The sequence below is a fragment of the Papilio polytes genome, unplaced genomic scaffold, assembly GCF_000836215.1.
Source record: "Papilio polytes unplaced genomic scaffold, Ppol_1.0 DF824270.1, whole genome shotgun sequence".
NCBI lineage: Eukaryota > Metazoa > Arthropoda > Insecta > Lepidoptera > Papilionidae > Papilio > Papilio polytes.
This window is the reverse complement of record NW_013524934.1, coordinates 678499-689878: the sequence shown is the minus strand read 5'-3', so window position 1 is coordinate 689878 and position 11380 is coordinate 678499. Positions and strand designations below refer to the sequence as shown.

Sequence of the window (11380 nt, the reverse complement as noted above, 5' to 3'; positions counted from 1 at the left end):
GACAGATATCGAACTATGATGTCATAGGAAGAGTATAGATTATAACTGAACATTAATAAGACTAAAAAAATATTTGTTTTAGACCTCTATAGATAGATAATAGTTAACAATTTATATCTATTTCAAAAAAGTTCTTCCTGCATTTTACTTATTGATTTTTCTATTTATAGGTCCTCAAACTTATTCTAAGGAAGGCTGGCTTAGTAATTGGCGCTGTGATCGCAGTTTTATATCCTTTTTGGTTTGCGGTCAATTCTGCCAGAATCCATAAATGATAATTGATTATACAAGGCAAAATAATACGATCCACTGATGCTTTACTACATTACATTAACTTGGAAATAACAAAAATACATTTGCTCGGCCAGAATTTTGTTTATCTACAAATACACATTCACGTTTTACCTATTATCTGACCAATTAAATTGATCAAATTACCCACAGTATCCATGGTAGCGACGCGATTCCTTTTTTTAAGGGATCTCTACATTTGTAATCGTAGTTCTTAATGATTTTCCAAAAAAATAAGCACTGAGTAAGATTATATTTTATGTATCATATATACGGATCCTTGATAATCTAAATTTTTGGGCTCACATATCTTTGGAAAGTGTATTCGTTTTTTCCAGGCGTTCATTTGATAAAAGGTCATCCTAGAATAATTTATACCAATTAGATGACTGATTGCAGAAGATATCGTGCTATTTGAAAAATTGACACGGCTTTTCCCAATATTTAGTTTTACATTTTAGTCATAATTACCATTGGTTATAATAACGACGTCATTCAAGACTTCCCTTAATATGTTATTTAAGCAACAACATATTTAATTCAACATTTATTTATTGAAATATTTCGTAACAGTCAAGTATCTATAACTCTTACTATATCATCGTACAAAGACATTTCACATCTTTATCTTGTTTTAGATAAACATGTTTGTTCCTCCCGATACAGTTGATTGTGTGTCGAGTGATGTTATACCGAAACTATTAGGCCAGTGCTTCTCAACCTTTTTTCGCAAACCCCTTATCTATACTAGTATTACAAAGAGGATAACTTTGATTGAATTATATAGGCTCAAGAACTACTGGGCCGATTTTAAAAATCCTTTCACCGTTAGAAAGTTAAATTATTTGTGAGGAACATAGGCTATATTATTTTAATTTCTTTATTGTTATTTTTAAATTTATTTAAATATTTATTTCAAGAACCATATACCATCGGGTCAGATAACGAATAAAGAGTCATGAAATTATCGCCATTGCTGTTAAGTGGTCGACGATAAAAAACTGTTGCTGAAATTCTAGACTCGTAATAACTGTAGGTCGCAACCTACGGGTTGAGAAGCACTGTTAGATATTTGTCTTATTTAAAATTATGACTCAATGACGAATACTTTCATTGTAATATTAGTTTTGAGGTGTAGGGGAGATTAAGTTGTGAAATATCTTAAAACATTAGCTCTTCAAATGTTATGAAAAAGATTAAATCAATTAGGGCATGAAATTACAATAATAAAGAATGGGAGAATAGCACAGTTAATTATTTATGCAGCATCCTGTTACAATTAATGACAATTATCAATGACAGTTGCCCGTTTGCCTTCTACAAAAAAAACATGATTTTGTTTTTAAATCTAAGGTGCACTTAAGTACCAAATACAGTTGTGCCAAAATGTTTTTCGTTGGATTTATATCGTTAATTGTGACGTGCTAAAAGTAAAAAATCGTGGGAATATTACATTTAATGTGGTACTTCTTTAAAGACGGATAATTCTTTGAATACCAGTGACTTGTTTAATTATTGTTCATTAAAATAATAATCCACGTTTAACAATTAGGCAAATTGAAATTCTAGAGAGTACTGGATAATAGAGAACTGAAAGCCGATGGCGTTATAGTTGGACAAAACGTTTAATATAAATGTTTTGTAACTAACTTCACTTAAAAACAAATAAAGAAAGTAATCTTTTTTTAACACTATCTATTCTACTAGTTTTGCGACTCCTTTGGTACGGTTGTCAGTAATATAAACATTTTATTGCCAAATTCTTGATTATTAAATAAGAATAAGAAAAAAAAAAACATTATCAAGGTCTTGCGTTTCTCATTCCAATGATTCTTCTGCCTTTGTTTATTTAGTTTTGTTTTATTTTATTTTATATTTAATGCTGTCCATCTATAAAAACAAACAAAGGCGGCTTAGAAAAGACATGTTTATTACAAACACGCAGAGACATGAGAATAAACGCACGAGAATAAGTGAAGGGTAGAATTTTATAAAATTTACTTCCCAAAATTTTGAATAAATGTTTCCGTTAATGTCTCTAGAAGATAAACCATCATTCTGAAGCGACATGTTTTGTTTGCACTTGGCTTTACATGTAACCTCCGTGGTGTGCAGAAAAAAAGTAAATCGGTGTCTGCAGTCTGTAGCAGGGAAGCGTCGTCGACAAACGCGCGCGCGGCAACTCTGTTGGCGGGAAATTTGACAAATGTCATATCGTAATAAGTGATAAAATTATTGGTGATCTGATAAGTGTATTTCAGTGTTCTTTCGCAAGTTTACTATTGTGAAAACTTACATGATAACTGTTAAAGTGCTGTGTTCAATTTTTTAGAGTTTTTTTTTCACACGCAAAAATATAGGTGAGTAAAGTTTTTAAATTATTTACGAAAGTGTTAATTTAAATTTTAATAGGTTATATTATTTTATTTGTAAGCAGTGTTATTATAAAAATACATTACTCTTCGAAAGTTTAAAAAATAACGATAATTTGCAATTAATTCTTAGTAAAAGAATTCAGTTAACTAGTACACATTTTAGTAATTCTTTTACAAATGTAATAAAATAATACATTTTGCGTTGTATCGGTTTAACGTCGAATTCGAAGTAAAGGACTGATGCGTAAAAGCCACGTTATCTAACCGCTGGGCATAATAATGCTTCGGTGTGTTTATCTGTATTAATATTCCATGTAAATATATATAAAATAAAAAAAATACTAACATTTTCGTCAAACTATGATTTACAAGTCGATTAGTGTTATTTTTTGGCATTAATGACTTTTTTACAAAAGGTTTTCTATGTGTGTGTACAAATGTTTTATTTAAAGTCGGTAATTATGAAGTACGGATACTACTTGAATAGTAAACCTTATTATCTAGTATCTAGCTACCTTTAGTCCTACCTCGCGGATTAAAAAAAAGTAGTCTATGTCCTATGTGTTCTTCCAGACTAACAAGGCAAACAGTGAAATCCGTTGAACTGTTCTGGAGACATGTACTAACATCCATCCATTTAAACTTTTGCATTAGTAATATTGGTGAAAACATTGATAGATAAGAAAATTTAAATAAATATTTTTAAAGGGAATTAAGATTTTTTGTTGTTAAAAATCTTTTGGCATTCTCCGAAAGACCTTTGTCGCTTAGCTTAAAAAAAGTCGTTAATGTTTTTAGACGATCTTACTTTTTATTGTATCAACGATTTAAGTATAATTTTGTATAATAAAGTTGATACTATCATTCATTGTTTTGATGACAGTAAAAAATATAATCTGTATTGACGTCAACACTTAAGTTTTTTTGAATTTTTTTTATCCAGGGGTGGCAAACTTTTAGGTATCAACGACTTTTCTAAAGAAATGTCTGTTGAATTTATAGCTTGCATCAAATTATTTTTACTTTCTGTTTATTAGGAATATTACATAACGAATCACTAGCGTTCTCTATTCATATGTATTTCAATTTTTTTTTCTAGTACACAATTGATTTTTTGATTAGTTACGTGCCTAAAATATATGTTGCGAGTCATGTAGCCATCACAGCTATATTGCCTAATTGTCGATCAATAAATGCTTTTTAGATAAATATTATACCTTTTATATATTTACTCAACTAGCTTTCGCTCGCGACTCCGTCCGCGTGGTAACAAAAAAACAAAAACAAGTAGCCTATGTGTTCTTCCAGACTATCCTCTACATCTATACCAAATTTCTTTGAGATCCGTTGAGTAGTTTTGGCTACAAACTCTAACAAACATCCATCCATCTAAACTTTCACGTCTATAATATTACTAGCATTCGCCCGCGACTCCATCCGCTTGGTATTAAAAAAAAAAAACAAAATCAAGTACCCTATGTGTTCTTTCAGACTATCCTCTACATCTATACCAAATTTCATCGACACCCGTTCAGTCGTTTAGGCGCCAAACTCTAACAAACATCCATCCATCTAAACTTTCACATTTATAATATTAAAGAATGATTACTGTCTATGTCTGCTGTATTTCTTTCCAATATTCGTTATTAAAGAACAACTAATACACTTATAAGTGCTACATGAGTGGTACATGCTTACGTATGAAGTATCTTTCTGACGTACGATTATTTATATGTTTGGTAAAAACTTGTTTGTACGCTCATTTAACACCGGATCTTAATTTTAAGTTGATTATGCTAAAAATACAGGAAAGGAATTCATGTTGATTGAACGTAATATTAGTCCTAAATAAACTATACGTTGATAAAAGGCAAAGTAACACGTTCGTACTTACTAAGTAATACTTCTGTCTAATGAAATAAAGAAAGAAAGAAATAAATTTATTCAAAAAAAGAAAAGAAATTCGTTCAGCAGGCGCTGTGGTGTATACCGAAGCGACGGTTTTCAATGAACACGAACAGAAGAGAAGAAAAAAAAAACTTGTTTTTAACATTACACTCGGTCACCGAAAACGTAATCTAAGTCTAAGGAGAAATTTAAAAAAAAGACAAAAAAAACATAAATAAAACACTCTGATCTTATTGAGTATACTTAAATTATTTTAAAACTTACACTACTTATGTTTATTAAATAAATACTTAACTATTACCAACTGTAATTAGGTAACCCTTTCAAAAAAGAAACCCTGGGATTTATATTTTCCTTTCGTGGCAGTCTTTGCTTTCAGTTCCGTCTACGAGATCGTTTGTATGTCACAGCTCAATAGTGAACTTCTTCTATTTCTAATCTGCCGAGACTGAAAAATACTTATCAAATAGCACATTATATGAGGTTTTTGATTAATATTTCGATTATATGTACAGTTAATAATTGAAGATTTTATTGACGCGCTACCTTGTATAGAAGCCGAATTCCCATCAGTGTTTCGCAGATGGAATAACAAGTCATTAGATGTTTTGAAAACAATTGGCACTTATGAGAAAATTTTAATCTCAAAACATTATTCGTCTCGTTGGTTTTTTGGAGTTTTTTCACTGTATTATTCGTTTATGTTTGTACTTTAATTGACAGAATATTTCTAGAACAATTTGATAACTTGAAGAGAATGCAGTCAGACTTATATAGAATTAAGTTAACAAATAGTGTGCTGTATCGAAATATCTGTCTATATTGTATCAAACTTTTATTATGTTTACAGAATAACAATTTTACCTTTTTCGGAGATTTACCATGGTCAATGATCTTTTTCCTAAACAGTTAAAAAATCTAGTCCTACGACCAAATCAGAGATCTCACAGAATGTTCGAACAGTAATAGAGAGTCGAAACATCTTAACATCAACATATTGTGGTCTCTGTTCATTAGTTACATTGTGATAGAGAGAGGAGTTTCATCAGGAAACTCAGTTAAATCACGGTTCGTTTTCAACTGTTATCTACTTTGATATAAAGACGTCATTAAAATTGTATGACGTGGCGCCGACTCTCGGCCAATACAATAATCTTTATCACGGTTTTATTGACTTTATACTACGCCTAGTGGTTTTGGTACTTAATGTTTTTGATTTTTAGTTCGAAATAAAGCTGGGCAATTTGGTCATAAGATTATAAGATAAGTTTTTCTGCTCTGCAGATATTAACACTGTGGTTACTTTGAGGATTAAAAAGTGCTCTGTAAATAAAGATAATTTTTATTCGCTACTAATCCAAGCTAGATTATATTAATAAACATTATGTAAAGTCAAATACAAGAATTAATAAAACAGACTTTCTCGAACTCTTGTAGGCAACTCGTGTGGCACTCGTGTCCACCTGAACCACTTTAGGAATCAAGCATTTCATTAGTTTTTCTATAATATATTCTGGTTAACGTATAAAAAAGGGTTATTCAGTATCTTTAAAATTCATACCACGTTTGACACTTGTGTGTGTATCATGTCGAGTTACACCACTGGTGTTAGGCAACATCAAAGGCGTTTATAATTGTTACTGTAATGTGTAAAGCCCTTTGTATGTGTGCTTTGCATACTAAATACCTTTCGAAGGTCTAGAAGTTCTAATCTTATGTTGATATACATAAGGCAAATTGGATTGAAAAACTGAACATTACAATGTAGTTATAACTTATTTAGTTTTAGCCTATAAGTTATTTCAGATTATGTTCTACTTCTAAGCAAAATTTTATCGACATTCGTTAAGTCGTTTTAGATATAACTACGTAGTAAAAAATACCCATCCAAATTTTCGAATTTATAATATCGATTTGAAAGTATGATTTAATTGTAATTAAGGTTCGATTATTACTGATTTAACTTTTTAAAACACTTGAGTAAAGCCTAATTACCTCTAACTTAGGCTATTTTTATAAATCGTTTCAATAACATTCTTTAAAATGCTATTTTAGCTCTAAAAGCTTTAATAGGAATTCAAGTATAGGTCGGAAATAACTTTTAATAGAGAAAATAAATATTTACATTAGAGTCAATGTTATTTTGTCGTACCGCATTAATTGCATTATAATTGACTTTATATAACTCGATCTTCATTACGTTCACAAAAACTTGTCGTGGACCATTGTTCAGAATGCTTATGTTCATAATCGCTTTTAAGCATTTTTTTAAATAACCGTGAAATTCGTCTACGTGACAATTGAATATCATTGCCTCTATTTTCAAAGATAATTAGAAGGGCGATATATTTTTGTACAAGTGTTAAAGTAACCGTGGAAGCCGATCTTAAGCTTATTATTTTGATATTCATGGTGTCTTGTTTAATATATTTTCAGGAAATTCCAAGGACATCCAAATGTTTTGTTTTTGATATAAAATAGTTGATATTTTAGCGTTAATATGAAACTAGCACCCGAAGTGCCTTACCTTGATTCGCTGACATTGTAAGTTCAGTTCCAGCCGGTCTCCTGGGGTTCAAGACCGTGCGATTTGTTGTTAACCTTTTAATTACATATTAACTTAGTACTATGTTAAAAAAATGCATTTTTAAAGTTAACTTATAATACTCTTTAGAGCCAATATTAGTATAAGTTGTGTTTTAAATCTGATTATCGAATTATATTAGTTTTGTAACAAGAAATCGATATTGGACACTTTATTGATATAATATTAAATTTCACATTAGTATTTTAAATTAAAATTAAATTAGAGTATATTTTTTTTGGTGTCACGGGGAAATCTTCTGGGGGCAAGGCACGGATTTAACCTACTAAAACCCCCTCGGTGGTCATCCTCTAGTGACATAGACGTAGGTTCCAGGATCTCCAAGGAACACACCAGAACAAATTAAAGTATACTGGTTAAACAAGAAATTACACTAAGGGTTCTTTAAGTACCCTTAAAATGACTCTTAGAATGACAGTTAAATAATCAAGTTAGCAGTAAGTAGAGCAATGAATAACTTCTCGTCTCAAGATGTGGGCACGTTCAGGACCAATGTAATTGTCTCTTTATTGTAACGCAAGCGTTATCTTTATGCAAATATGTCTGCAGAACAACAAATGTTTAGACACGCCGAAATTTTTAATTCATTTATTAAAATAAATGCTTGAGAATAACAACGCTAAGAGTTTCTTAACCTAGTTATGCTCATAGATTATAAAGATTTATTTGATTTAAAAGATAATAGAATGGCATCTCTATTTCGTAAAATATTTTTTCAACAAAGATGTCTTCAACTGTACAGAATTTTCGGATATTCTATTATATAATTGTAATTTAAATTTAAAATAAATCTATTGAAATGGCAAGGTCTACATTTAAGATATTATATTAAATTTTTGTTATATTGAAAGGTCTATGCATACCAAAGCCTATGTATTTTACAATAGCATGTAAGTACTTTATATCTCTTCATAACAATGTTTACTGTTTACTGTACCACAATGCTGAATAGTAGACAACATTGCAGAATATTCTTAGATATTTTAGAAATATTTTCTGGCGTATTATGATCTGATATCTTACAGGTACAGATTTCTATGTTAAGTTGTTCTACATATTTCGAGTTTTATCATTATATTATAACTAGCTTTCGCCCGCGACTCCTTCTGCGCGAAAGTAAAAAAAAAAACAAAAGTAGCCTATGTGTTTTTCCAGACTATCCTCTACATCTATGCCAAATTTCATGGAGATCTCTTCAGCCGCTTAGGCTACAAATTCAAACAAACATCCATTCATCCATCTAAACTATTGCATTTTGTTCAAGTATTGAAATATATCAAAGACTGGGCCTTTAAAAATTCTTTCACCATTAAAAAGCTACGTTATCAGTGAGATATTTTTCATTATTTTATAAATTCACGCGGGCGGAGTCCCGAGCAGCTGCTAGTTATAAATATTTATGTACTAAAGAAATAAAATTTTTGATACTAAGCGACTCACTAATAAACTCTAGTATTACCTTTATGCATGACATTTGATATAACAAGGTGTTTTATGTCGCATCTGTATCAACAGACATAACTTTATTTGATATGGCTATTGTCGCATCGCGTACTCATTTGACTTTATGACGTCATCATATTTATCGTCACTAGACGAAATGTATCGCACTCTTAACTCCTATCGAAGAGTGATCCAGAATCTTTGAAAATTCTTAAAATCCGACTATAGGTCCGCGCCTGCCTACAAAGTATTTTTTTTCTATCTTCTGTCTAGTGTAAAAATATACTTTCCTTTTATAAAGTTAATACCGCAAAGGCCGTAGGCATTTGGAGGGCATGAACTTTCTCCTTGACGGGCGCTCCCTCCAGTCCGAATTGGACGCCATAACTCAGCATGCCACCAACATTATAGTACTAATCGTATTAACAAGCCTAGCTCCATAAACTATTTACTACAAAAGCCATGCTAATAAAACTAGACAGTGGCATCAAATTAGGAGTTTTTATTGGAATAATTAAATGCGGTAAATAGCCAAGAAACCATACTAATATAAATTTTTAGATGGATGAATGTTTGTTACGAGTTTGTAGCTTAAACGGTTGAACGGTGATATTTGGCATAGATGTAGATGATAGTCTGGAAGAACACGTAGGCTACTCAATTTTTGTTTTTTTATATTCCACGCGGATGGAGTCGCGATCGTAAAATAGTAAATGATTGTGGCACCATCTGTTTTATTCTTTGTTGGAAAATAAGACAACGAAAGGAGGTTTGTCTTTTCAAGATAATTTCGACATCAATACTTATAATTATACTAGCTGTTCCCGTGCTGCTAAGTTTAATGTCGTGAAATTATATAGCCTAAAGCGTGACGTAAGTGTAGGGCTTTTTATTAAAAAAAGGATTATTAAAAAATATGCTGTAATTGCTGACATTTTAGGCAAAAAAGAAGTGAGTGTTTACGCTTTATTGTAATAGTTTTGACTAGGAATTTTCTTAATATTCTAGAAATCAGTGTACGTACAAACATAGGGCTTAGGTCGGTTATTAAGACGTGTTTTGGAATTCAGGACAAGTATGGCTCATGTATGTACAATCACTAAATTCTACTTCGTAAGGACCCTCTTTATTTATAACGTAATCGAGTGCATTCTCATGCTGGTTTGCAACGTACTCGAGTAATCGTAACAGAAACACGTACCCCGTTAATTGACCGATAACAAAATCGATTCCGTCCACGTTAATCGATTGCTAAAAATAATCGTAAGACGTGCATGAAAGTGATGTTATAACTAGCTTGTTTTTTTCAGGTTTTTCAGGTCCACTTTTCAGGTGTAATAAGTAAATATAAAAGTGATCTACCAAAGGTTTACATATTTGTCGGTTCATACAAATTGCTTACGATTTTTCATGTATTTTAATTTCTTTCTAAGCTACTTCAAACTTTTTATTTACAACTTAGATTTCTATATTTATTAAGCTTATCAAATGAGAAGTAAGCAGTAAATGGTTAAATTTGCAATTGAAAAGTTAATTCGATTATGCACCTTATAAAGCAACAATACCAATTGTTTTTGTTTAAAGCTTTCAGATGTAATCTTGCACGTATGCGGACGTGGTGTATTGGTTAGAACTTCCGTATTATTGCATAAATATCCTCTCTAGTTGGATATTCAATTGTCTTTGTTTCTAATAACGACTATATTATCATAATATAGTAGACAGAAATAAACATGAGTTCCCAGAAAGGTCAAATACTCTTGTAGGTCTATAAACAAATACACAGTAAGGTACAATGTGAGGACTGAAGCAGTTCAGTTGTAATGTACCTCTTAAACATTCATCATCAACTTGCCCTTATCCCTACGGAGGGTCGGCACAGCGTCACTTTTAACTTAGGTAGGCTCTGAGTCAATTAGTGGTTACAGCAAATATTATTAATAACCAACTTGCGAATATAGAATTTACAAAAAACCTTATTAGGAAGTGGATTATTAAAGTGTTTTTGTATTTAAGTTTTATTTAATAATCGGAAAAATTATGAAATACGATACCTATATTATTTCTTGAAATTAAAATGGTTGTGTTTTGTAAACTTGACTTTATCATAACGTATGTTTTTATATACGTAAATGGATTCCACATCGTATTGTGTCCGGGGATGTTTTGTATTTAAATAACGGAACAATAATCTGGTTTATATATTTACAACATAACATAATATAATAGAAAAATAACGTGAAGTTACGTAATTAAATAATGAGATAAAGAAATCATGATAAAAGTTAATTATTCAAATGCAGACTGAAAAAATGGTATCTATATCTTACTAATATTATAGATACGAAAGTTTAGATGGATGGATTTTTCTTGAGTTTGTAGCCTAAACTGCTGAAACGAAGTTTATGACATTTGACATGCATATAGAGGATAGTCTCGATAGTATAGGCTACTTATTTATTGACCGACTTCCCAAAAGAAGGAGGTACTCAATTCGTCTGTATGTTTTTTTTTAATCAATACGGAAGTAGTCACGGGCGAGACCTAGTAATAGTAATTTCTGTAAAATGTACTCCTTATTTACAAAATTTCTTCAAAGAATTGCATTTAGTTATCTCTAGACTTTTCTGTGGTTTTTACTATTTTTTACTGTTTCGGATACCGGAAACTAGTTTATTGTTTTTTGACCGACTTCCCAAAAGAAGGAGGTATTCAATTCGTCGGTATATATATTTTTTTTTTTTTTTTTATGTGTGTT

The 11380-nt window shown here is 30.9% G+C and overlaps 1 protein-coding gene across 2 annotated transcripts in view; it reads left to right on the top strand.

The window, feature by feature from the left end:
• The first annotated feature begins 2417 nt into the window (after nucleotides 1-2417).
• Nucleotides 2418-11380, top strand: part of LOC106105382 — a 24921-nt gene continuing 15958 nt past the window's right edge. For both annotated transcript variants that reach the window (XM_013285684.1, XM_013285676.1), the window contains exon 1: nucleotides 2418-2651. The gene's annotated coding sequence lies outside the window, so the exon portion shown is untranslated. The remainder of the gene's footprint in view (nucleotides 2652-11380) is intronic.